Here is a 25,510-nt window from a genome sequence, read left to right as displayed (position 1 = left end):
ACAGGAGGGGTGGGTGCAGAGTCCTCCCAGCAGTGCCCAGACATATGAGGGGTGGGCGCAGAGTCCTCCCAGCAGTGCCCAGACACAGGAGGGGTGTGTGCAGTGTCCTCCCAGCAGTGCCCAGACACAGGAGGGGTGGGTGCAGAGTCCTCCCAGCAGTGCCCAGCCACAGGAGGGGTGGGTGCAGAGTCCTCCCAGCAGTGCCCAGCCACAGGAGGGGTGGGTGCAGAGTCCTCCCAGCAGTGCCCAGACATAGGAGGGGTGGGTGCCTATCACTCCCTGCGTTGCCCAAACACAGGAGGGGTGGGTGCCCATCACTCCCAGCAGTGCCCAGACACAGGAGGGGTGGGTGCAGAGTCCTCCCAGCAATGCCCAGACACAGGAGGGGTGGGTGCAGAGTCCTCCCAGCAGTGCCCAGACATAGGAGGGGTGGGTGCCTATCACTCCCTGCAGTGCCCAGACATATGAGGGGTGGGTGCAGAGTCCTCCCAGCAGTGCCCAGACACAGGAGGAGTGGGTGCAGAGTCCTCCCAGCAGTGCCCAGACATAGGAGGGGTGGGTGCCTATCACTCCCAGCAGTGCCCAGACACAGGAGGGGTGGGTGCAGAGTCCTCCCAGCAATGCCCAGACACAGGAGGGGTGGGTGCAGAGTCCTCCCAGCAGTGCCCAGACATATGAGGGGTTGGTGCAGAGTCCTCCCAGCAGTGCCCAGACACAGGAGGGGTGGGTGCAGAGTCCTCCCAGCAGTGCCCAGACATATGAGGGGTGGGTGCAGAGTCCTCCCATCAGTGCCCAGACACAGGAGGGGTGGGTGCAGAGTCCTCCCAGCAGTGCCCAGACACAGGAGGGGTGGGTGCAGAGTCCTCCCAGCAGTGCCCAGACATATGAGGGGTGGGTGCAGAGTCCTCCCAGCAGTGCCCAGACACAGGAGGGGTGGATGCAGATTCCTCCCAGCAGTGCCCAGACACAGGAGGGGTGGGTGCAGAGTCCTCCCAGCAGTGCCCAGACACAGGAGGGGTGGGTGCCTATCACTCCCAGCAGTGCCCAGACACAGGAGGGGTGGGTGCAGAGTCCTCCCAGCAGTGCCCAGACACAGGAAGAGTGGGTGCAGAGTCCTCCCAGCAGTGCCCAGACACAGGAGGGGTGGGTGCAGAGTCCTCCCAGCAGTGCCCAGACATATGAGGGGTGGGTGCAGAGTCCTCCCAGCAGTGCCCAGACACAGGAGGGGTGGGTGCAGAGTCCTCCCAGCAGTGCCCAGACATAGGAGGGGTGGGTGCAGAGTCCTCCCAGCAGTGCCCAGACATAGGAGGGGTGGGTGCCTATCACTCCCTGCGTTGCCCAAACACAGGAGGGGTGGGTGCCCATCACTCCCAGCAGTGCCCAGACACAGGAGGGGTGGGTGCAGAGTCCTCCCAGCAATGCCCAGACACAGGAGGGGTGGGTGCAGAGTCCTCCCAGCAGTGCCCAGACATAGGAGGGTTGGGTGCCTATCACTCCCTGCAGTGCCCAGACATATGAGGGGTGGGTGCAGAGTCCTCCCAGCAGTGCCCAGACACAGGAGGAGTGGGTGCAGAGTCCTCCCAGCAGTGCCCAGACATAGGAGGGGTGGGTGCAGAGTCCTCCCAGCAGTGCCCAGACACAGGAGGGGTGGGTGCAGAGTCCTCCCAGCAATGCCCAGACACAGGAGGGGTGGGTGCAGAGTCCTCCCAGCAGTGCCCAGACATATGAGGGGTGGGTGCAGAGTCCTCCCAGCAGTGCCCAGACACAGGAGGGGTGGGTGCAGAGTCCTCCCAGCAGTGCCCAGACATATGAGGGGTGGGTGCAGAGTCCTCCCATCAGTGCCCAGACACAGGAGGGGTGGGTGCAGAGTCCTCCCAGCAGTGCCCAGACACAGGAGGGGTGGGTGCAGAGTCCTCCCAGCAGTGCCCAGACATATGAGGGGTGGGTGCAGAGTCCTCCCAGCAGTGCCCAGACACAGGAGGGGTGGATGCAGATTCCTCCCAGCAGTGCCCAGACACAGGAGGGGTGGGTGCAGAGTCCTCCCAGCAGTGCCCAGACACAGGAGGGGTGGGTGCCTATCACTCCCAGCAGTGCCCAGACACAGGAGGGGTGGGTGCAGAGTCCTCCCAGCAGTGCCCAGACACAGGAAGAGTGGGTGCAGAGTCCTCCCAGCAGTGCCCAGACACAGGAGGGGTGGGTGCAGAGTCCTCCCAGCAGTGCCCAGACATATGAGGGGTGGGTGCAGAGTCCTCCCAGCAGTGCCCAGACACAGGAGGGGTGGGTGCAGAGTCCTCCCAGCAGTGCCCAGACATAGGAGGGGTGGGTGCAGAGTCCTCCCAGCAGTGCCCAGACATAGGAGGGGTGGGTGCCTATCACTCCCTGCAGTGCCCAGACACAGGAGGGGTGGGTGCAGAGTCCTCCCAGCAGTGCCCAGACACAGGAGGGGTGGGTGCCTATCACTCCCTGCAGTGCCCAGACATATGAGGGGTGGGTGCAGAGTCCTCCCAGCAGTGCCCAGACACAGGAGGGGTGGGTGCAGAGTCCTCCCAGCAGTGGCCAGACATAGGAGGGGTGGGTGCCTATCACTCCCAGCAGTGCCCAGACACAGGAGGGATGGGTGCAGAGTCCTCCCAGCAGTGCCCAGACACAGGAGGGGTGGGTGCAGAGTCCTCCCAGCAGTGCCCAGCCACAGGAGGGGTGGGTGCAGAGTCCTCCCAGCAGTGCCCAGCCACAGGAGGGGTGGGTGCAGAGTCCTCCCAGCAGTGCCCAGACATAGGAGGGGTGGGTGCCTATCACTCCCTGCAGTGCCCAGACACAGGAGGGGTGGGTGCCCATCACTCCCAGCAGTGCCCAGACACAGGAGGGGTGGGTGCAGAGTCCTCCCAGCAGTGCCCAGACATATGAGGGGTGGGCGCAGAGTCCTCCCAGCAGTGCCCAGACACAGGAGGGGTGGGTGCAGAGTCCTCCCAGCAGTGCCCAGCCACAGGAGGGGTGGGTGCAGAGTCCTCCCAGCAGTGCCCAGCCACAGGAGGGGTGGGTGCAGAGTCCTCCCAGCAGTGCCCAGACATAGGAGGGGTGGGTGCCTATCACTCCCTGCAGTGCCCAGACACAGGAGGGGTGGGTGCCCATCACTCCCAGCAGTGCCCAGACACAGGAGGGGTGGGTGCAGAGTCCTCCCAGCAATGCCCAGACACAGGAGGGGTGGGTGCAGAGTCCTCCCAGCAGTGCCCAGACATAGGTGGGGTGGGTGCCTATCACTCCCTGCAGTGCCCAGACATATGAGGGGTGGGTGCAGAGTCCTCCCAGCAGTGCCCAGACACAGGAGGGGTGGGTGCAGAGTCCTCCCAGCAGTGCCCAGACATAGGAGGGGTGGGTGCCTATTGTTAGAAAGGGTAGATGGACCGGGAGGGTCGGCCGGGGACAGGAGGAGAGGTCTCCGGGGAGAGCCGTCTCCAGCGATCGTACAGACAAGTAACTTCCCCCCCCACAGACAGATACCACACACGGATAAGGTTCAGTGTTCTTTATACGCACTTCTTAAGGTACGGTTGAATGGTACAAGGAGGTCTGGACTCAGGGGTCCCCTCGATTCAAGTCTCTCAAAGCAGGGTAAGGGGTAGCGGGACAGTCTGTCTACCAGTCAGGCAGGTCGGATGAGATGATGACTAGCTCACAATCCTCGAGCTTGGTGGCTTAGTTGGTACGGGCCGCGGCAGCGCCAGCAGGTCCCGGTTGAGATGGTCGGTACACGGTCCGCGGCAGCGCCAGCAGGTCCCGGAAAGATGGTCGATGTACGGTCCGCGGCAGCGCCAGCAGGTCCCAGTGAGGATGGTCGTTACAACGGGCCGCGGCAGCGCCAGCAGGTCCCGACGAGGATGGTCGTTACAACGGGCCGCGGCAGCGCCAGCAGGTCCCGACGAGGATGGAGGTTGCAGAAGGCCGCGGCAGCGCCAGCAGGCAGGACGATGGTTCACAAGAGCGGGCTACGGTGGCGCCAGTAGTCCGTCAAGGCTGAGTTCTCTCGGTGTCTCTCGACTCCAGGATACAACTGCCTTCCTGCTCCGGAGTTGCCCCAGTTATAGGGCAGGCGCCCTTTGATGTCCGGACCCTCGCACTTGGAGGTCGGAGGGCCCGGGATGAAGGTGTCCAGACCCCCAGCAGGGGGTGGAGCCAGCGCCTGGGGGAGCTGGAGGCGATCGGCACCTGGCGGGGGAAGAGCTCTTGACACTTCGTCCTCCCATTGACCTGCCAAGTGGTCCGCTCACCTCCTGGGTGGATGGTGGTGCCGGGATGTCGGGGCCGGCCAGGCCCGGGGTTAGGGTCGGGGCGAGGCCACGCGGCCTCGTGGTGCAGGGCCCAAGATGGCGGCTCGAACCGGCCGGGGGAGCCGGTGGGACTGGGCCCCGTGATGAGGAGAGGTCCGAGGGCAGAAGATCCGTCGGGAGACGGGGTACAGGTGCTTTTCGTGGGTTATGCCTGGTGGGCCGGAGCTCGGGCCCTGTCGTGCGGGGAGGGAGCAAGCCCTTCGTGTGGCCTGTCCAACATGCGTCCCCCCCAGCTGAAGGCGGGGAGAGTCACCCATCTCCTTGGGGACTCTCTTCGTCGAGGCGGAAAAAGCGGGACAGGCCATCCGCGTTGGCGTGGTCTTGGCCTGGTCGGTGCTCCACAGTGAAGTCCATTCCCTGCAGGGAAATGGACCAGCGCAAGAGTTTTGGGTTCTCCCCCCGCATCTGCATCAGCCACTGCAGGGGTCGATGGTCGGTTTGTACCCGGAAGTGGGTACCGAAGAGATAGGGCCGGAGCTTTTTGAGGGCCCACACCACTGCGAAGGCCTCCCTCTCGATGGTGCTCCAGCGCTGTTCTCGGGCCAGGAGACGTCGACTGATGAAGGCCACCGGCTGGTCATGACCTTCGGGGTTTAACTGAGAAAGGACGGCTCCGATGCCGTGGTCGGAGGCGTCGGTCTGTACCACGAATTCCCAACTGTAATCGGGGGCCTGGAGCACAGGGGCGGTGCACAGGGCGGCCTTCAGCTTCTCGAAGGCCGCTTGACAATCGGGGGTCCAGTTAATCCGCTTCGGCTGGTTCTTGGACGTGAGACCCGTGAGGGGCCCCACGATGCTGCCGTAGTCTCTCACGAACCGCCGGTAGTAGCCGGTGAGCCCCAAGAAGGCTCGGACCTCGGTCTGGGTGACGGGGGGCTGCCAGGACTGGATGGCAGCAATCTTAAGTTGTAGCGGGGCCACCAGCCCGCTTCCCACTTGGTGCCCAAGGTAGGTCACAGACCCTTGGCCAATTTGGCACTTGCCGGCCTTAATTGTGAGACCGGCCCGCTGGAGGGCCTGTAGGACCTCTTGGAGGTGACGGAGGTGGTCGGGCCAGTGGCGGCTGTATACAGCGATATCGTCCAGGTAGGCAGCGCTGAACTCTTCGAGCCCCGCCAAGACCTGGTTCACGAGGCGTTGAAACGTGGCGGGGGCATTCTTCATGCCGAAGGGCATGACCTTGAATTGGTAGTGGCCATCGGGGGTAGAGAAGGCTGACCGTTCCTGAGCCCTGGGTGTGAGGCCGATCTGCCAGTAGCCCGCTGTTAGGTCGAAGATACTGAGGTAGCGGGCGGCCCCCAGCCGGTCGATCAGCTCGTCTGCTCGGGGAATCGGATGAGCGTCGGTCCGGGTGACAGCGTTCAAGCCCCGGTAGTCGACGCAGAATCTCAGTTCAGGGGCGGTACCGGGGGCAGCGGCTTTGGGAACCAATACAACCGGACTGGCCCAGGGACTGTCCGAGGGCTCGATGACCCCGATTGTGAGCATCTTGGCCACTTCCTCCTGTATGCAGGCCCGTACCCGATCTGGTACGCGGTAGGCCCGGTGTCGGACAGGGGGACTGTCCCCGGTGTCCACGTCGTGCAAACACCACGGGGTGACCCCGGGGGTGAGGGAGAACAGGGTAGCGAACTGCAGCAGGAGGTTCCGGCAGCCCTGGCGTTGCTCCGAAGTGAGGGCGTCAGAGAGCCGGACCCCGTCCACGGAGCCGTCATTCTCCTGAGTTTTCAGAAGATCCGGGAGGGGTTCGGAGTCTTCCTCTGCCCCACTGTCCGTAGCCATCAGGAGGCTGAGTTCTGAGCGCACAAAGTGTGGTTTGAGTCGGTTGGTGTGGAGGACCCGGAGGGGGTTCCGGGAGGTCCCCAGGTCGATGAGGTAAGTGACGGGGCTTTTGCGCTTGACCACTTTGAAGGGCCCCGTCCACTTATCTTGCAAGGCACATGGTTCGGTGGGGGACATCACCCACACTTGTTGTCCAGGCTCGAACTCAACGGAGGAGGCATTGTGATCATACCACCTCTTCATGTCCTCCTGGCTGGCCTCGAGGTTCGCCTTGGCCATCTGTCTGAAGCGCCGGGTCTGATTGCGTAGGGCCAGGATGTATTTGAAGACGTCTGGAGGGGTCTTTAGGGGGGCCATCTCCCAACCTTCTTTTACTAGGCTGAGGGGCCCTCGCACAGGGTGCCCGTACAGGAGTTCGAAAGGGCTAAACCCGAGGGACTTCTGGGGAACTTCTCGGTAAGCGAAGAGGAGGCACGGGAGTAGTACATCCCCCTGGCGACGGAGGGGCTCTTCCAATCCCCCAATCATCCCCTTGAGAGTGCGGTTAAACCGCTCCACTAGTCCGTTCCCTTGGGGGTGATAGGGGGTCGTGAATCTGTAGGTGACCCCGCATTGTTGCCAGAGGGACTTCATGTATTTGGATATAAAGTTCGTGCCTCGGTCGCTGACGACTTCTCGGGGGAAGCCTACCCGGGAGAAGATCCCCATTAGGGCCCGGCCAACCACCGGAGCTGTCACGGTCCGTAGGTATCGGGTGGCATGGTCCACCAGTACTAAGATGAACCTGTGTCCTTGTGCCGTGCGGGGGTCCAGAGGCCCCACAATGTCTATCCCCACCCTCTCGAACGGGGTGGTGACCACAGGGAAGGGTTGCAGAGGGGCTTTCAGCTTCCGACCACTCTTCCCGCTGGCTTGGCATGTGGGGCAAGATCGGCAGTGGTTCAGGACGTCGTTCCTCATTTTCGGCCAGAAAAAGTGGGTCACTAGGCGGCTGTACGTTTGTCCTGGCCCAGGTGTCCAGCCAGGGGGACATCGTGTGCCAGGTTGAGCAGAAAGTCTCTGAAGCGGAGAGGTACCACCAGTACTCGACCGGCCCCTAGCTCGGCGATTCTTTGCTCGCTGTACAGCAGGTCGTTATCCCAGTAGACCCAGTGAGTTCCGGTGGAGTCCCCTGCGTTCTGGGCGCTGGCTTGTTGGCGGAGTCCCTCGAGGGAGGGACAGGTCTTTTGTTCCTGGCGGAACTGTTCTTGGGTGGGCCCCCCTTCTTGACGCCACTGGGCCAGGTCAGGAAGGTCCTGGGATTGCGCGTCCCCTTCGGTCGTCGGGTCTGGGAGGCTGGCCTTGTCGTTGTCTTCTACTGGGGCGACCGGGGGCGGAGGTGCCGGCCATTCCGGTTCTTCTGATCGAGGGACGGCACGGGCGGCCATGGACCGGGTGGTTATGCAGGCCCAGTCCGGGAGGCCCAGCATCCCCAGGTGCTCCCTTCTCTCAACTGTGGCCCACGGGGAACTCTCGAGGTCATTCCCCAGGAGGCAGTCCACGGGGGCATCGTCCCGGACCGTCACCTTCAACAGGCCGGAGACCCCTCCCCATTCGAATGGGACGCAGGCCATTTGACACATACTTTCAGAGTTGTCTGCCGAGCGGACGGGGCAGAGAATGTTCGGCAGGATCTGCTCGGGCTTCACCAGGTGACAGCGGACGGCCGTCACACTGGCGCCTGTGTCACGCAAGGCCTCGGCTCGCTGTCCATTAATTGTCACCCACTGACCGTATTTCCTGGTGTTAGCGGGTAGGGGAGCCCGCGGGACCATGTCTCTTCCCCCTAAGCACGCCAGGACCATGGCGGCCGGCTCCCACTCTTGCTGGGCCGGCTCATACTCTTCTTGTTCCTCCGATGATCGCTCTTCCCCCAGGGCGGCGGCAGCTACCTGGCGGGGCTTGGGTGCTTGGTTCTGCGGGCAGCTCGGGTAATTGGCGTAGTGGCCGACTCGCTGGCATCGGTGGCACGTGACGTTGGCTCGGGCCCCAGGACGCCACGGGGGGTTGCCCCGGCCGGCCGGAGGCGGGGTGCTGGTCACGGGTGTTGTTGGCAAGGCGTCTCTCCCTCGCCCCTGGCCCCCTCCTCCTCCCCGAGGACGGTGCTGGCCTGGGTTGCTTCTGTTCTGTTCGTGTGGCCCCCTCCGGCCCACTCGGGTGCTTTCCCATCGGTCAGCTTCGGCGGCGAGCTGCCGGGGGTCAGTCAGCTTACTGTCGAGGAGGTGCTGCCTGAGCTCGACGAAACAGTTGTTCGACAGGTGCTCCCATACCATGAGGTTAAAGAGTTGTTCGTAAGTGGTGACATGGCTCCCCTTTATCCAACCCTCGAAGGCACGGCTGAAATAGTTCACGTATTCTACCCAAGTTGTACCTGGGATCCGGGTGCAATCTCTGAACCTCTGGGGGTACATCTCGGGTGTGAGGCCGTAGCGGGTGAGGAGGGCAGCCTTCATGTGGTCGTAGGACGACATTTGGTGATCTGGGAGCTGCAGTAGGGCATCGCGACCCTCGTTGATAAACCTCCCCCAAAGTCCGGCTCCCCAATCACTCCGGTCGATCCGGTGGGAGGTCATGGCGATCTCGTAGGCTTTAAACCACTGTTGTATGTCGTCTTCTCGGACATACTCGCGGACAACATCCTTGGGGATGTGGACTTTTTTCTCGATTGGCCCTGGGGTGTGTGGTCGCTCAGGCACCCCCAGTTCTTTATTTTGTTTCCGAAGTTCTATCTCCGCTAGTTGGCGCTCGTGCTCGAGCGTTATTTTTTTCTCCTCCAGCTCTCTCTGTCTCTGCTTCTCTTCTCGTTCATCTCGGAGCCGCATATGCTCGAGGTTGAGTTTCTGTTCAGCTAACTTGAGTTCCCCATCCATCTTGAGTCGTGCCATTTCCAACTCGTGCAATCTGGTTCTTTCTCTTTCTCGGATCTCCTCCTGCGAGAGGCCCGTTCCCCGCTCCTCGGGAGCCGTGGCGTTCCCCTCTGGTGTGATGCTGCTTTGGTCGGAGGGTCCGGCGACCCCAGTTTCTGTCCACGACTCTAGGGCGTGCTTTAGATCATCCTTGGTACTCAGGCCGGTGGTAGCAATGCCAAGTTCTATGCAGAAGTGTCTCAGTTCGCGGTGGTTGTATTCTTCTAATTTATCCATTTGGAAATTCTCGGTGGAGCTGCTATCTTTGGCTGACATCGTGTTTTTGTCGTGGGGTGAGCTACTCTCTGTACGATTATGCGTTGATTCGGATCGCGCCGCTGGCCACCAATGTTAGAAAGGGTAGATGGACCGGGAGGGTCGGCCGGGGACAGGAGGAGAGGTCTCCGGGGAGAGCCGTCTCCAGCGATCGTACAGACAAGTAACTTCCCCCCCCCACAGACAGATACCACACACGGATAAGGTTCAGTGTTCTTTATACGCACTTCTTAAGGTACGGTTGAATGGTACAAGGAGGTCTGGACTCAGGGGTCCCCTCGATTCAAGTCTCTCAAAGCAGGGTAAGGGGTAGCGGGACAGTCTGTCTACCAGTCAGGTAGGTCGGATGAGATGATGACTAGCTCACAATCCTCGAGCTTGGTGGCTTAGTTGGTACGGGCCGCGGCAGCGCCAGCAGGTCCCGGTTGAGATGGTCGGTACACGGTCCGCGGCAGCGCCAGCAGGTCCCGGAAAGATGGTCGATGTACGGTCCGCGGCAGCGCCAGCAGGTCCCGGTGAGGATGGTCGTTACAACGGGCCGCGGCAGCGCCAGCAGGTCCCGACGAGGATGGTCGTTACAACGGGCCGCGGCAGCGCCAGCAGGTCCCGACGAGGATGGAGGTTGCAGAAGGCCGCGGCAGCGCCAGCAGGCAGGACGATGGTTCACAAGAGCGGGCTACGGTGGCGCCAGTAGTCCGTCAAGGCTGAGTTCTCTCGGTGTCTCTCGACTCCAGGATACAACTGCCTTCCTGCTCCGGAGTTGCCCCAGTTATAGGGCAGGCGCCCTTTGATGTCCGGACCCTCGCACTTGGAGGTCGGAGGGCCCGGGATGAAGGTGTCCAGACCCCCAGCAGGGGGTGGAGCCAGCGCCTGGGGGAGCTGGAGGCGATCGGCACCTGGCGGGGGAAGAGCTCTTGACACTTCGTCCTCCCATTGACCTGCCAAGTGGTCCGCTCACCTCCTGGGTGGATGGTGGTGCCGGGATGTCGGGGCCGGCCAGGCCCGGGGTTAGGGTCGGGGCGAGGCCACGCGGCCTCGTGGTGCAGGGCCCAAGATGGCGGCTCGAACCGGCCGGGGGAGCCGGTGGGACTGGGCCCCGTGATGAGGAGAGGTCCGAGGGCAGAAGATCCGTCGGGAGACGGGGTACAGGTGCTTTTCGTGGGTTATGCCTGGTGGGCCGGAGCTCGGGCCCTGTCGTGCGGGGAGGGAGCAAGCCCTTCGTGTGGCCTGTCCAACACCTATCACTCCCAGCAGTGCCCAGACACAGGAGGGGTGGGTGCAGAGTCCTCCCAGCAATGCCCAGACACAGGAGGGGTGGGTGCAGAGTCCTCCCAGCAGTGGCCAGACATAGGAGGGGTGGGTGCCTATCACTCCCAGCAGTGCCCAGACACAGGAGGGGTGGGTGCAGAGTCCTCCCAGCAGTGCCCAGCCACAGGAGGGGTGGGTGCAGAGTCCTCCCAGCAGTGCCCAGCCACAGGAGGGGTGGGTGCAGAGTCCTCCCAGCAGTGCCCAGACATAGGAGGGGTGGGTGCCTATCACTCCCTGCAGTGCCCAGACACAGGAGGGGTGGGTGCCCATCACTCCCAGCAGTGCCCAGACACAGGAGGGGTGGGTGCAGAGTCCTCCCAGCAGTGCCCAGACATATGAGGGGTGGGCGCAGAGTCCTCCCAGCAGTGCCCAGACACAGGAGGGGTGGGTGCAGAGTCCTCCCAGCAGTGCCCAGCCACAGGAGGGGTGGGTGCAGAGTCCTCCCAGCAGTGCCCAGCCACAGGAGGGGTGGGTGCAGAGTCCTCCCAGCAGTGCCCAGACATAGGAGGGGTGGGTGCCTATCACTCCCTGCAGTGCCCAGACACAGGAGGGGTGGGTGCCCATCACTCCCAGCAGTGCCCAGACACAGGAGGGGTGGGTGCAGAGTCCTCCCAGTGTTGGACAGGCCTCACAGACGGCTCGCTCCCTCCCCGCTCGACAAGGCCCGAACTCCGGCCCACCTGGCATATCCCCGCGACAAGCACCTGTACTCCGTCTCCCGACGGACCCTCTGCCCTCGGACCCCTACTCATCACGGGGTCCAGCCCCACCGGCTTTCCCGGCCGGGTCAAGCCGCCATCTTGGGCCCTGCACCACGCGGCCGCATGGCCTCCCCTCGACCCTAACCCCGGGCCTGGCCGGCCCCGACACTCCGGCACCACTATCCGCCCAGGAGGTGAGCGGACCACTTGGCAGGTCAATGGGAGACCGAAGTGTCAAGGGCTCTCCCCCGCCAGGTGCCGATCGCCCCCAGCTCCCCCAGGCACTGGCTCCACCCCCTGCTGGGTGTCTGGACACCTTCATCCCGGACCCTCCGACCTCCAAGTGCGAGGGTCCGGACATCAAAGGGCACCAGCCCTATAACTGAGGCAGCTCCGGAGCAGGAGGGCAGTTGTATCCTGGAGTCGAGAGACACCGAGTGAACTCAACCCTGACGGTCTACTGGCGCTGCCGTAGCCCGCTCTTGTGAACCATCGTCCTGCCTGCTGGCGCTGCCGCGGCCTTCTGCAACAAGTCATCTTCCTGGGACCTGCTGGCGCTGCCGCGGCCCGTTGTAACGACCATCCTCACCGGGACCTGCTGGCGCTGCCGCGGCCCTTCTGCAACATTCATCTTCCTGGGACCTGCTGGCGCTGCCGCGGCCCGTTGTATCGACCATCCTCACCGGGACCTGCTGGCGCTGCCGCGGCCTTCTGCAACATTCATCTTCCTGGGACCTGCTGGCGCTGCCGCGGCCGGTTGTATCGACCATCCACACCGGGACCTGCTGGCGCTGCCGTGGCCCATACCACCTAACCACCAAGCTCGAGGATTGTGAGCTCATCATCACCTCAACCGAACTACCTGATTGGTAAATAGACTGTCCCGCTACCCCCTTCCCTACCTTGCGAGACTCTAATCGAGGGGACCCCTGAGTCCAGACCTCCTTGTACCATTTCACCGTACCTTAAATAAGTGCCTATAAAGATCACTGAACCTTATCCGTGTGTGATATTCGTCTGTGGGGGGGAAGTTACTTGTCTGTACGATCGCTGGAGACGGCTCTCCCCGGAGACCTCTCCTCCTGACCCCGGCCGACCCTCCCGGTCCGTCTACCTTTTCTAACATTGGTGGCCAGCGGCGCGATCCGAATCAACGCGTAATCGTACAGAGAGTAGCTCGCCCCACGACAAAGCACGATGTCGACCAAAGATAGCAGCTCCACCGAGAAGTTCCAAATGGAGAAATTAGAAGAATACAACCACCGCGAACTGAGACAATTTTGCATAGAACTTGGCATTGCTACCACCGGCCTGAGTACCAAGGATGATCTGAAGCGCGCTCTTGAGTCGTGGACAGAAACTGGGGTCGCAAGACCCTCCGACCAAAGCAGCGTCACACCAGACCAAAACAGCATCGCACCAGAGGGGAACGCCACGACTCCCGAGGAGCGGGGAACGGGCCTCTCACAGGAGGAGATACGAGAAAGAGACAGAGTCAGACTACACGAATTAGAGATGGCACGACTCAAGATGGATGGGGAGCTCAAGTTAGCTGAACAGAAACTCAACCTCGAGCATATGCGGCTTCGAGAGGAACGAGAAGAAAAGCAGAGACAGAGAGAGCTGGAAGAGAAAAAAATAACGCTCGAGCACGAGCGCCAACTGGCGGAAATAGAACTGCGCAAACAGAATAAGGAACTGGGGGTGCCTGAGCGACCACACACCCCGGGACCAATCGAGAAAAAAGTTCACATCCCCAAGGATGTGGTCCGCGAGTATGTCCGAGAAGACGACATACAACAGTGGTTCAAAGCCTATGAGATCGCAATGACCTCCCACCGGATCGACCGGAGTGATTGGGGAGCCGGACTTTGGGGGAGATTTATCAACGAGGGTCGCGATGCCCTGCTGCAGCTCCCCGATCACCAAATGTCGTCCTACGACCACATGAAGGCTGCCCTCCTCACCCGCTACGGCCTCACGCCCGAGATGTACCGCCAGAGGTTCAGAGATTGCACCCGGATCCCAGGTACAACTTGGGTGGAATACGTGAACTATTTCAGCCGGGCCTTCGAGGGTTGGATCAAGGGAAGTCAGGTCACCACCTACGAGCAACTCTTCAACCTTATGGTATGGGAGCACCTGTCAAACAACTGTTTCGTCGAGCTCAGGCAGCACCTACTCGACAGTAAGCTGACTGACCCCCGGCAGCTCGCCGCCGAAGCTGACCGGTGGGAAAGCACCCGGGTGGGCCGGAAAGGGCCACACGACCAGAACAGAAGCAACCAAGGCCAGCACCGTCCTCGGGGAGGAGGAGGGGGCCAGGGGCGAGGGAGAGACGCCTTACCAGCAACACCCGTGGCCAGCACCCCGCCTCCGGCCGGCCGGGGCAACCCCCCGTTGCGGCCTGGGTACCGAGCCAACGTCACGTGCCACCGGTGCCAGCGAGTAGGCCACTACGCCAACGATCCGAACTGCCCGCTGAACCAAACACCCAAGCCCCGCCAGGTAGCTGCCGCTGCCCTGGGGGAAGAGCAGTCGTCGGAGGGACCCGAGGAGTGTGAGCCGGACCAGCAAGGGTGGGAACCGGCCGCCATGGTCCTGGCATGCTTAGGGGGAAGAGACATGGTTCCGCGGGCTCCCCTACCCGCCAACACCAGAAAATACGGTCAGTGGGTGACCATTAATGGACAGAGAGCCGAGGCCTTGCGTGACACCGGCGCCAGCGTGACGGCCGTCCGCTGTCACCTGGTGAAGCCCGAGCAGATCCTGCCGAACATTCTCTGCCCCGTCCGCTCGGCAGATAACTCTGAGAGCATGTGTAAGATGGCCTGCGTCCCATTTGAATGGGGAGGGGTCTCCGGCCTACTGAAAGTGACGGTCCGGGACGATGCCCCCGTGGACTGCCTCCTGGGGAATGACCTCGAGAGTTCCCCGTGGGCCACCGTCGAGAGAAGAGAGCACTTGGGGATGCTGGGCCTTCCGGACTGGGCCTGCATAACCACCCGATCCATGGCCGGCCGTGCCGCCCCCCGTTCAGAAGAAACCGAATGGCCAGCACCTCCGCCCCCGGTTGCCCCCGTAGAGGACAACGGCGAGTCCGACCTCCCGGACCAGACTACCGAAGAAGACGCGCAACCCCAGGACCTTCCGGATCTGGCTCAGTGGCGGCAAGAAGGGGGGCCCACCCAAGAACAGTTCCGCCAGGAACAAAAGACCTGTCCCTCCCTCGAGGGATTCCGCCAACAAGCCAGCACCCAAAACGCCGGGGACACCACCGGAACCCACTGGGTCTACTGGGATAACGACCTGCTCTACAGCGAGCAAAGAATCGCCGAGCTGGGGGCCGGTCGAGTTCTGGTGGTACCGCTCTGCTTCCGAGACTTTCTGCTCAACCTAGCCCACGATGTCCCCCTGGCTGGACACCTGGGCCAGGATAAAACGTACAGTCGACTGGTGACCCACTTTTTCTGGCCGAAAATGAGGAATGACGTCCTGAACCACTGCCGATCGTGCCCCACATGCCAAGCCAGCGGGAAGAGTGGCCGGAAGCTGAAGGCCCCTCTACAACCCTTCCCGGTGGTCACCACCCCGTTCGAAAGGGTGGGGATAGACATTGTGGGACCTCTGGACCCCCGTACGGCACAAGGACACAGGTTCATCTTGGTACTAGTGGACCATGCCACCCGCTACCCCGAGGCGGTGCCCCTACGGACAGTGACCGCTCCAGTGGTTGGCCGGGCCCTGATGGGGATCTTCTCCCGGGTAGGCTTCCCCGGAGAAGTCGTCAGCGACCGAGGCACGAATTTCATATCAAAATACATGAAGTCCCTCTGGCAACAATGCGGGGTCACCTACAGATTCACGACCCCCTATCACCCTCAAGGGAACGGACTAGTGGAGCGTTTTAACCGCACTCTCAAAGGGATGATTGGGGGATTGGAAGAACCTCTCCGTCGCCAGTGGGATGTACTGCTCCCGTGCCTCCTCTTCGCCTACCGGGAAGTTCCCCAGAAGTCCCTCGGTTTTAGCCCCTTTGAACTCCTATACGGACACCCTGTGCGAGGGCCCCTCAGCCTAGTCAAGGAAGGTTGGGAGATGGCCCCCCTAACGACCCCTCCAGACGTCTTCAAATACATCCTGGCCTTACGAAACCAGACCCGGCGCTTCAGGGAGATGGCCAAGGCGAACCTCGAGGCCAGCCAGGAGGACATGAAGCGGTGGTATGATCACAATGCCTCCTCCGTTGAATTCGAGCCTGGGCAGCAAGTATGGGTGATGTCCCCCACCGAACCGTGTGCCCTGCAAGATAAGTGGACGGGGCCCTTCAAAGTGGTCGAGCGCAAAAGCCCCGTCACTTACCTCATCGACATGGGGTCCTCCCGGAACCCCCTTCGGGTCCTCCACACCAACCGGCTCAAACCGCACTTTGTGCGCTCCGAACTAAGCCTCTTGATGGCTACAGACAGTGGCACGGAAGAAGACTCCGAGCCCCTCCCGGATCTCCTGAAGACTCAGGAGAAGGACGGCTCCGTGGACGGGGTCCGGCTCTCTGACGCCCTCACTTCGGAGCAACGCCAGGACTGCCGGAACCTCCTGCTGCAGTTCGCTGCCCTGTTCTCCCTCACCCCCGGGGTCACCCCCTGGTGTTTGCACGACGTAGACACCGGGGACAGTCCCCCTGTCCGGCACCGGGCCTACCGCGTACCAGATCGGGTACGGGCCTGCATACAGGAGGAAGTGGCCAAGATGCTCACGATCGGGGTCATCGAGCCCTCGGACAGTCCCTGGGCCAGTCCGGTCGTATTAGTTCCCAAGGCCGCTGCCCCCGGCTCCGCTCCTGAACTGAGATTCTGCGTCGACTACCGGGGCTTGAACGCTGTCACCCGGACCGACGCTCATCCCATCCCCCGAGCAGACGAGCTGATCGACCGGCTGGGGGCCGCCCGCTACCTCAGTATCTTCGACCTAACGGCGGGCTACTGGCAGATCGGCCTCACCCCCAGGGCTCAGGAACGGTCAGCCTTCTCTACCCCCGATGGCCACTATCAGTTTAAGGTCATGCCCTTTGGCATGAAGAATGCCCCCGCCACGTTCCAACGCCTTGTGAACCAGGTCTTGGCGGGGCTTGAAGAATTCAGCGCTGCCTACCTGGACGATATCGCTGTATACAGCCGCCACTGGTCCGACCACCTCCGTCACCTCCAAGAGGTCCTACAAGCCCTCCAGCGGGCCGGCCTCACCATTAAGGCCGGCAAGTGCCAGATTGGCCAAGGGTCTGTGACCTACCTTGGGCACCAAGTGGGGAGCGGGCTGGTGGCCCCCCTACAACTTAAGATTGCTGCCATCCAGTCCTGGCAGCCCCCCGTCACCCAGACCGAGGTCCGAGCCTTCTTGGGGCTCACCGGCTACTACCGGCGGTTCGTGAAGGACTACGGCAGCATCGTGGGGCCCCTCACGGGTCTCACATCCAAGAACCAGCCAAAGCGGGTCAATTGGACTCCTGATTGTCAAGCGGCCTTCGAGGAGCTGAAGGCCGCCCTGTGCACCGCCCCGGTGCTCCAGGCCCCCGATTACAGTCGGGAATTTGTGGTGCAGACCGACGCCTCCGACCACGGCATCGGAGCCGTCCTCTCTCAGTTGAACCCCGAAGGTCATGACCAGCCGGTGGCCTTCATCAGTCGACGTCTCCTGGCCCGAGAACAGCGTTGGAGCACCATCGAGAGGGAGGCATTTTCAGTAGTGTGGGCCCTCAAAAAGCTCCGACCCTATCTCTTCGGTACCCACTTCCGGGTACAAACCGACCATCGACCCCTGCAATGGCTGATGCAGATGCGGGGGGAGAACCCAAAACTCTTGCGCTGGTCCATCTCCCTGCAGGGAATGGACTTCACCGTGGAGCACCGACCAGGCCAAGACCACGCCAACGCGGATGGCCTGTCCCGCTTTTTCCGCCTCGACGAAGAGAGTCCCCAAGGAGATGGGTGACTCTCCCCGCCTTCAGCTGGGGGGGACGCATGTTGGACAGGCCTCACAGACGGCTCGCTCCCTCCCCGCTCGACAAGGCCCGAACTCCGGCCCACCTGGCATATCCCCGCGACAAGCACCTGTACTCCGTCTCCCGACGGACCCTCTGCCCTCGGACCCCTACTCATCACGGGGTCCAGCCCCACCGGCTTTCCCGGCCGGGTCAAGCCGCCATCTTGGGCCCTGCACCACGCGGCCGCATGGCCTCCCCTCGACCCTAACCCCGGGCCTGGCCGGCCCCGACATCCCGGCACCACTATCCGCCCAGGAGGTGAGCGGACCACTTGGCAGGTCAATGGGAGACCGAAGTGTCAAGGGCTCTCCCCCGCCAGGTGCCGATCGCCCCCAGCTCCCCCAGGCACTGGCTCCACCCCCTGCTGGGTGTCTGGACACCTTCATCCCGGACCCTCCGACCTCCAAGTGCGAGGGTCCGGACATCAAAGGGCACCAGCCCTATAACTGAGGCAGCTCCGGAGCAGGAGGGCAGTTGTATCCTGGAGTCGAGAGACACCGAGTGAACTCAACCCTGACGGTCTACTGGCGCTGCCGTAGCCCGCTCTTGTGAACCATCGTCCTGCCTGCTGGCGCTGCCGCGGCCTTCTGCAACAAGTCATCTTCCTGGGACCTGCTGGCGCTGCCGCGGCCCGTTGTAACGACCATCCTCACCGGGACCTGCTGGCGCTGCCGCGGCCCTTCTGCAACATTCATCTTCCTGGGACCTGCTGGCGCTGCCGCGGCCCGTTGTATCGACCATCCTCACCGGGACCTGCTGGCGCTGCCGCGGCCTTCTGCAACATTCATCTTCCTGGGACCTGCTGGCGCTGCCGCGGCCCGTTGTATCGACCATCCACACCGGGACCTGCTGGCGCTGCCGCGGCCCATACCACCTAACCACCAAGCTCGAGGATTGTGAGCTCATCATCACCTCAACCGAACTACCTGATTGGTAAATAGACTGTCCCGCTACCCCCTTCCCTACCTTGCGAGACTCTAATCGAGGGGTCCCCTGAGTCCAGACCTCCTTGTACCATTTCACCGTACCTTAAATAAGTGCCTATAAAGATCACTGAACCTTATCCGTGTGTGATATTCGTCTGTGGGGGGGAAGTTACTTGTCTGTACGATCGCTGGAGACGGCTCTCCCCGGAGACCTCTCCTCCTGACCCCGGCCGACCCTCCCGGTCCGTCTACCTTTTCTAACACCCAGCAATGCCCAGACACAGGAGGGGTGGGTGCAGAGTCCTCCCAGCAGTGCCCAGACATAGGAGGGGTGGGTGCCTATCACTCCCTGCAGTGCCCAGACATATGAGGGGTGGGTGCAGAGTCCTCCCAGCAGTGCCCAGACACAGGAGGGGTGGGTGCAGAGTCCTCCCAGCAGTGCCCAGACATAGGAGGGGTGGGTGCCTATCACTCCCAGCAGTGCCCAGACATAGGAGGGGTGGGTGCAGAGTCCTCCCAGCAGTGCCCAGACACAGGAGGGGTGGGTGCAGAGTCCTCCCAGCAGTGCTCAGACATATGAGGGGTGGGTGCAGAGTCCTCCCAGCAGTGCCCAGACACAGGAGGGGTGGGTGCAGAGTCCTCCCAGCAGTGCCCAGACATATGAGGGGTGGGTGCAGAGTCCTCCCATCAGTGCCCAGACACAGGAGGGGTGGGTGCAGAGTCCTCCCAGCAGTGCCCAGACACAGGAGGGGTGGGTGCAGAGTCCTCCCAGCAGTGCCCAGACATATGAGGGGTGGGTGCAGAGTCCTCCCAGCAGTGCCCAGACACAGGAGGGGTGGATGCAGATTCCTCCCAGCAGTGCCCAGACACAGGAGGGGTGGGTTCAGAGTCCTCCCAGCAGTGCCCAGACACAGGAGGGGTGGGTGCAGAGTCCTCCCATCAGTGCCCAGACATAGGAGGGGTGGGTGCCTATCACTCCCTGCAGTGCCCAGACACAGGAGGGGTGGGTGCAGAGTCCTCCCAGCAGTGCCCAGACATATGAGGGGTGGGTGCAGAGTCCTCCCAGCAGTGCCCAGACACAGGAGGGGTGGGAGCAGAGTCCTCCCAGCAGTGCCCAGACATAGGAGGGGTGGGTGCAGAGTCCTCCCAGCAGTGCCCAGACATAGGAGGGGTGGGTGCCTATCACTCCCTGCAGTGCCCAGACACAGGAGGGGTGGGTGCAGAGTCCTCCCAGCAGTGCCCAGACACAGGAGGGGTGGGTGCCTATCACTCCCTGCAGTGCCCAGACATATGAGGGGTGGGTGCAGAGTCCTCCCAGCAGTGCCCAGACACAGGAGGGGTGGGTGCAGAGTCCTCCCAGCAGTGGCCAGACATAGGAGGGGTGGGTGCCTATCACTTCCAGCAGTGCCCAGACACAGGAGGGGTGGGTGCAGAGTCCTCCCAGCAGTGCCCAGACACAGGAGGGGTGGGTGCAGAGTCCTCCCAGCAGTGCCCAGACATATGAGGGGTGGGTGCAGAGTCCTCCCAGCAGTGCCCAGACACAGGAGGGGTGGGTGCAGAGTCCTCCCAGCAGTGCCCAGACATATGAGGGGTGGGTGCAGAGTCCTCCCAGCAGTGCCCAGACACAGGAGGGGTGTGTGCAGAGTCCTCCCAGCAGTGCCCAGACACAGGAGGGGTGGGTGCAGAGTCCTCCCAGCAGTGCCCAGACACAGGAGGGGTGTGTGCAGAGTCCTCTCAGCAGTGCCCAGCCACAGGAGGGGTGGGTGCAGAGTCCTCCCAGCAGTGCCCAGACATAGGAGGGGTGGGTGCCTATCACTCCCTTCAGTGCCCAGACACAGGAGGGGTGGGTGCAGAGTCCTCCCAGCAGTGCCCAGACACAGGAGGGGTGGGTGCAGAGTCCTCCCAGCAGTGCCCAGACATATGAGGGGTGGGTGCAGAGTCCTCCCATCAGTGCCCAGACACAGGAGGGGTGGGTGCAGAGTCCTCCCAGCAGTGCCCAGACACAGGAGGGGTGGGTGCAGAGTCCTCCCAGCAGTGCCCAGACATATGAGGGGTGGGTGCAGAGTCCTCCCAGCAGTGCCCAGACACAGGAGGGGTGGATGCAGATTCCTCCCAGCAGTGCCCAGACACAGGAGGGGTGGGTGCAGAGTCCTCCCAGCAGTGCCCAGACATAGGAGGGGTGGGTGCCTATCACTCCCTGCAGTGCCCAGACACAGGAGGGGTGGGTGCCTATCACTCCCAGCAGTGCCCAGACACAGGAGGGGTGGGTGCAGAGTCCTCCCAGCAGTGCCCAGACACAGGAAGAGTGGGTGCAGAGTCCTCCCAGCAGTGCCCAGACACAGGAGGGGTGGGTGCAGAGTCCTCCCAGCAGTGCCCAGACATATGAGGGGTGGGTGCAGAGTCCTCCCAGCAGTGCCCAGACACAGGAGGGGTGGGTGCAGAGTCCTCCCAGCAGTGCCCAGACATAGGAGGGGTGGGTGCAGAGTCCTCCCAGCAGTGCCCAAACATAGGAGGGGTGGGTGCCTATCACTCCCTGCAGTGCCCAGACACAGGAGGGGTGGGTGCAGAGTCCTCCCAGCAGTGCCCAGACACAGGAGGGGTGGGTGCCTATCACTCCCTGCAGTGCCCAGACATATGAGGGGTGGGTGCAGAGTCCTCCCAGCAGTGCCCAGACACAGGAGGGGTGGGTGCAGAGTCCTCCCAGCAGTGGCCAGACATAGGAGGGGTGGGTGCCTATCACTCCCAGCAGTGCCCAGACACAGGAGGGGTGGGTGCAGAGTCCTCCCAGCAGTGCCCAGACACAGGAGGGGTGGGTGCAGAGTCCTCCCAGCAGTGCCCACCCACAGGAGGGGTGGGTGCAGAGTCCTCCCAGCAGTGCCCAGCCACAGGAGGGGTGCGTGCAGAGTCCTCCCAGCAGTGCCCAGACATAGGAGGGGTGGGTGCCTATCACTCCCTGCAGTGCCCAGACACAGGAGGGGTGGGTGCCCATCACTCCTAGCAGTGCCCAGACACAGGAGGGGTGGGTGCAGAGTCCTCCCAGCAGTGCCCAGACATATGAGGGGTGGGCGCAGAGTCCTCCCAGCAGTGCCCAGACACAGGAGGGGTGGGTGCAGAGTCCTCCCAGCAGTGCCCAGCCACAGGAGGGGTGGGTGCAGAGTCCTCCCAGCAGTGCCCAGCCACAGGAGGGGTGGGTGCAGAGTCCTCCCAGCAGTGCCCAGACATAGGAGGGGTGGGTGCCTATCACTCCCTGCAGTGCCCAGACACAGGAGGGGTGGGTGCCCATCACTCCCAGCAGTGCCCAGACACAGGAGGGGTGGGTGCAGAGTCCTCCCAGCAATGCCCAGACACAGGAGGGGTGGGTGCAGAGTCCTCCCAGCAGTGCCCAGACATAGGAGGGGTGGGTGCCTATCACTCCCTGCAGTGCCCAGACATATGAGGGGTGGGTGCAGACTCCTACCAGCAGTGCCCAGACATGGGAGGGGTGGGTGCAGAGTCCTCCCTGCAGTGCCCAGACATAGGAGGGGTGGGTGCCTATCACTCCCAGCAGTGCCCAGACACAGGAGGGGTGGGTGCAGAGTCCTCCCAGCAGTGCCCAGACACAGGAGGGGTGGGTGCAGAGTCCTCCCAGCAGTGCCCAGACACAGGAAGAGTGGGTGCAGAGTCCTCCCAGCAGTGCCCAGACACAGGAGGGGTGGGTGCAGAGTCCTCCCAGCAGTGCCCAGACATATGAGGGGTGGGTGCAGAGTCCTCCCAGCAGTGCCCAGACACAGGAGGGGTGGGAGCAGAGTCCTCCCAGCAGTGCCCAGACATAGGAGGGGTGGGTGCAGAGTCCTCCAGCAGTGCCCAGACATAGGAGGGGTGGGTGCAGAGTCCTCCCAGCAGTGCCCAGACACAGGAGGGGTGGGTGCCTATCACTCCCTGCAGTGCCCAGACATATGAGGGGTGGGTGCAGAGTCCTCCCAGCAGTGCCCAGACACAGGAGGGGTGGGTGCAGAGTCCTCCCAGCAGTGGCCAGACATAGGAGGGGTGGGTGCCTATCACTCCCAGCAGTGCCCAGACACAGGAGGGGTGGGTGCAGAGTCCTCCCAGCAGTGCCCAGACACAGGAGGGGTGGGTGCAGAGTCCTCCTAGCAGTGCCCAGACATATGAGGGGTGGGTGCAGAGTCCTCCCAGCAGTGCCCAGACACAGGAGGGGTGGGTGCAGAGTCCTCCCAGCAGTGCCCAGACATATGAGGGGTGGGTGCAGAGTCCTCCCAGCAGTGCCCAGACACAGGAGGGGTGTGTGCAGAGTCCTCCCAGCAGTGCCCAGACACAGGAGGGGTGGGTGCAGAGTCCTCCCAGCAGTGCCCAGACACAGGAGGGGTGTGTGCAGAGTCCTCTCAGCAGTGCCCAGCCACAGGAGGGGTGGGTGCAGAGTCCTCCCAGCAGTGCCCAGACATAGGAGGGGTGGGTGCCTATCACTCCCTTCAGTGCCCAGACACAGGAGGGGTGGGTGCCTATCACTCCCAGCAGTGCCCAGACACAGGAGGGGTGGGTGCAGAGTCCTCCCAGCAGTGCCCAGACACAGGAGGGGTGGGTGCAGAGTCCTCCCAGCAGTGCCCAGACATATGAGGGGTGGGTGCAGAGTCCTCCCATCAGTGCCCAGACACAGGAGGGGTGGGTGCAGAGTCCTCCCAGCAGTGCCCAGACACAGGAGGGGTGGGTGCAGAGTCCTCCCAGCAGTGCCCAGACATATGAGGGGTGGGTGCAGAGTCCTCCCAGCAGTGCCCAGACACAGGAGGGGTGGATGCAGATTCCTCCCAGCAGTGCCCAGACACAGGAGGGGTGGGTGCAGAGTCCTCCCAGCAGTGCCCAGACACAGGAGGGGTGGGTGCAGAGTCCTCCCAGCAGTGCCCAGACATAGGAGGGGTGGGTGCCTATCACTCCCTGCAGTGCCCAGACACAGGAGGGGTGGGTGCCTATCACTCCCAGCAGTGCCCAGACACAGGAGGGGTGGGTGCAGAGTCCTCCCAGCAGTGCCCAGACACAGGAAGAGTGGGTGCAGAGTCCTCCCAGCAGTGCCCAGACACAGGAGGGGTGGGTGCAGAGTCCTCCCAGCAGTGCCCAGATATATGAGGGGTGGGTGCAGAGTCCTCCCAGCAGTGCCCCAGACACAGGAGGGGTGGGTGCAGAGTCCTCCCAGCAGTGCCCAGACATAGGAGGGGTGGGTGCAGAGTCCTCCCAGCAGTGCCCAGACATAGGAGGGGTGGGTGCCTATCACTCCCTGCAGTGCCCAGACACAGGAGGGGTGGGTGAAGAGTCCTCCCAGCAGTGCCCAGACACAGGAGGGGTGGGTGCCTATCACTCCCTGCAGTGCCCAGACATATGAGGGGTGGGTGCAGAGTCCTCCCAGCAGTGCCCAGACACAGGAGGGGTGGGTGCAGAGTCCTCCCAGCAGTGGCCAGACATAGGAGGGGTGGGTGCCTATCACTCCCAGCAGTGCCCAGACACAGGAGGGGTGGGTGCAGAGTCCTCCCAGCAGTGCCCAGACACAGGAGGGGTGGGTGCAGAGTCCTCCCAGCAGTGCCCAGCCACAGGAGGGGTGGGTGCAGAGTCCTCCCAGCAGTGCCCAGCCACAGGAGGGGTGGGTGCAGAGTCCTCCCAGCAGTGCCCAGACATAGGAGGGGTGGGTGCCTATCACTCCCTGCAGTGCCCAGACACAGGAGGGGTGGGTGCCCATCACTCCCAGCAGTGCCCAGACACAGGAGGGGTGGGTGCAGAGTCCTCCCAGCAGTTCCCAGACATATGAGGGGTGGGCGCAGAGTCCTCCCAGCAGTGCCCAGACACAGGAGGGGTGTGTGCAGAGTCCTCCCAGCAGTGCCCAGACACAGGAGGGGTGGGTGCAGAGTCCTCCCAGCAGTGCCCAGCCACAGGAGGGGTGGGTGCAGAGTCCTCCCAGCAGTGCCCAGCCACAGGAGGGGTGGGTGCAGAGTCCTCCCAGCAGTGCCCAGACATAGGAGGGGTGGGTGCCTATCACTCCCTGCAGTGCCCAGACACAGGAGGGGTGGGTGCCCATCACTCCCAGCAGTGCCCAGACACAGGAGGGGTGGGTGCAGAGTCCTCCCAGCAATGCCCAGACACAGGAGGGGTGGGTGCAGAGTCCTCCCAGCAGTGCCCAGACATAGGAGGGGTGGGTGCCTATCACTCCCTGCAGTGCCCAGACATATGAGGGTTGGGTGCAGACTCCTACCAGCAGTGCCCAGACACGGGAGGGGTGGGTGCAGAGTCCTCCCAGCAGTGCCCAGACACAGGAGGGGTGGGTGCCTATCACTCCCTGCAGTGCCCAGACATATGAGGGGTGGGTGCAGAGTCCTCCCAGCAGTGCCCAGACACAGGAGGGGTGGGTGCAGAGTCCTCCCAGCAGTGGCCAGACATAGGAGGGGTGGGTGCCTATCACTCCCAGCAGTGCCCAGACACAGGAGGGGTGGGTGCAGAGTCCTCCCAGCAGTGCCCAGACATATGAGGGGTGGGTGCAGAGTCCTCCCAGCAGTGCCCAGACACAGGAGGGGTGGGTGCAGAGTCCTCCCAGCAGTGCCCAGACACAGGAGGGGTGTGTGCAGAGTCCTCTCAGCAGTGCCCAGCCACAGGAGGGGTGGGTGCAGAGTCCTCCCAGCAGTGCCCAGACATAGGAGGGGTGGGTGCCTATCACTCCCTTCAGTGCCCAGACACAGGAGGGGTGGGTGCCTATCACTCCCAGCAGTGCCCAGACACAGGAGGGGTGGGTGCAGAGTCCTCCCAGCAGTGCCCAGACACAGGAGGGGTGGGTGCAGAGTCCTCCCAGCAGTGCCCAGACATAGGAGGGGTGGGTGCCTATCACTCCCTGCAGTGCCAAGATATATGAGGGGTGGGTGCAGAGTCCTCCTAGCAGTGCCCAGACATATGAGGGGTGGGTGCAGAGTCCTCCCAGCAGTGCCCAGACACAGGAGGGGTGGGTGCAGAGTCCTCCCAGCAGTGCCCAGACATAGGAGGGGTGGGTGCCTATCACTCCCAGCAGTGCCCAGACACAGGAGGGGTGGGTGCAGAGTCCTCCCAGCAGTGCCCAGACACTGGAGGGGTGGGTGCAGAGTCCTCCCAGCAGTGGCCAGACATATGAGGGGTGGGTGCAGAGTCCTCCCAGCAGTGCCCAGACACAGGAGGGGTGGGTGCAGAGTCCTCCCAGCAGTGCCCA

This window comes from Triturus cristatus, chromosome 3_1 (assembly GCF_964204655.1).
Source record: "Triturus cristatus chromosome 3_1, aTriCri1.1, whole genome shotgun sequence".
Taxonomy (NCBI): Eukaryota; Metazoa; Chordata; class Amphibia; order Caudata; family Salamandridae; genus Triturus; species Triturus cristatus.
The sequence above is the reverse complement of the archived record's forward strand: the minus strand, read 5'-3'. Positions refer to the sequence as shown.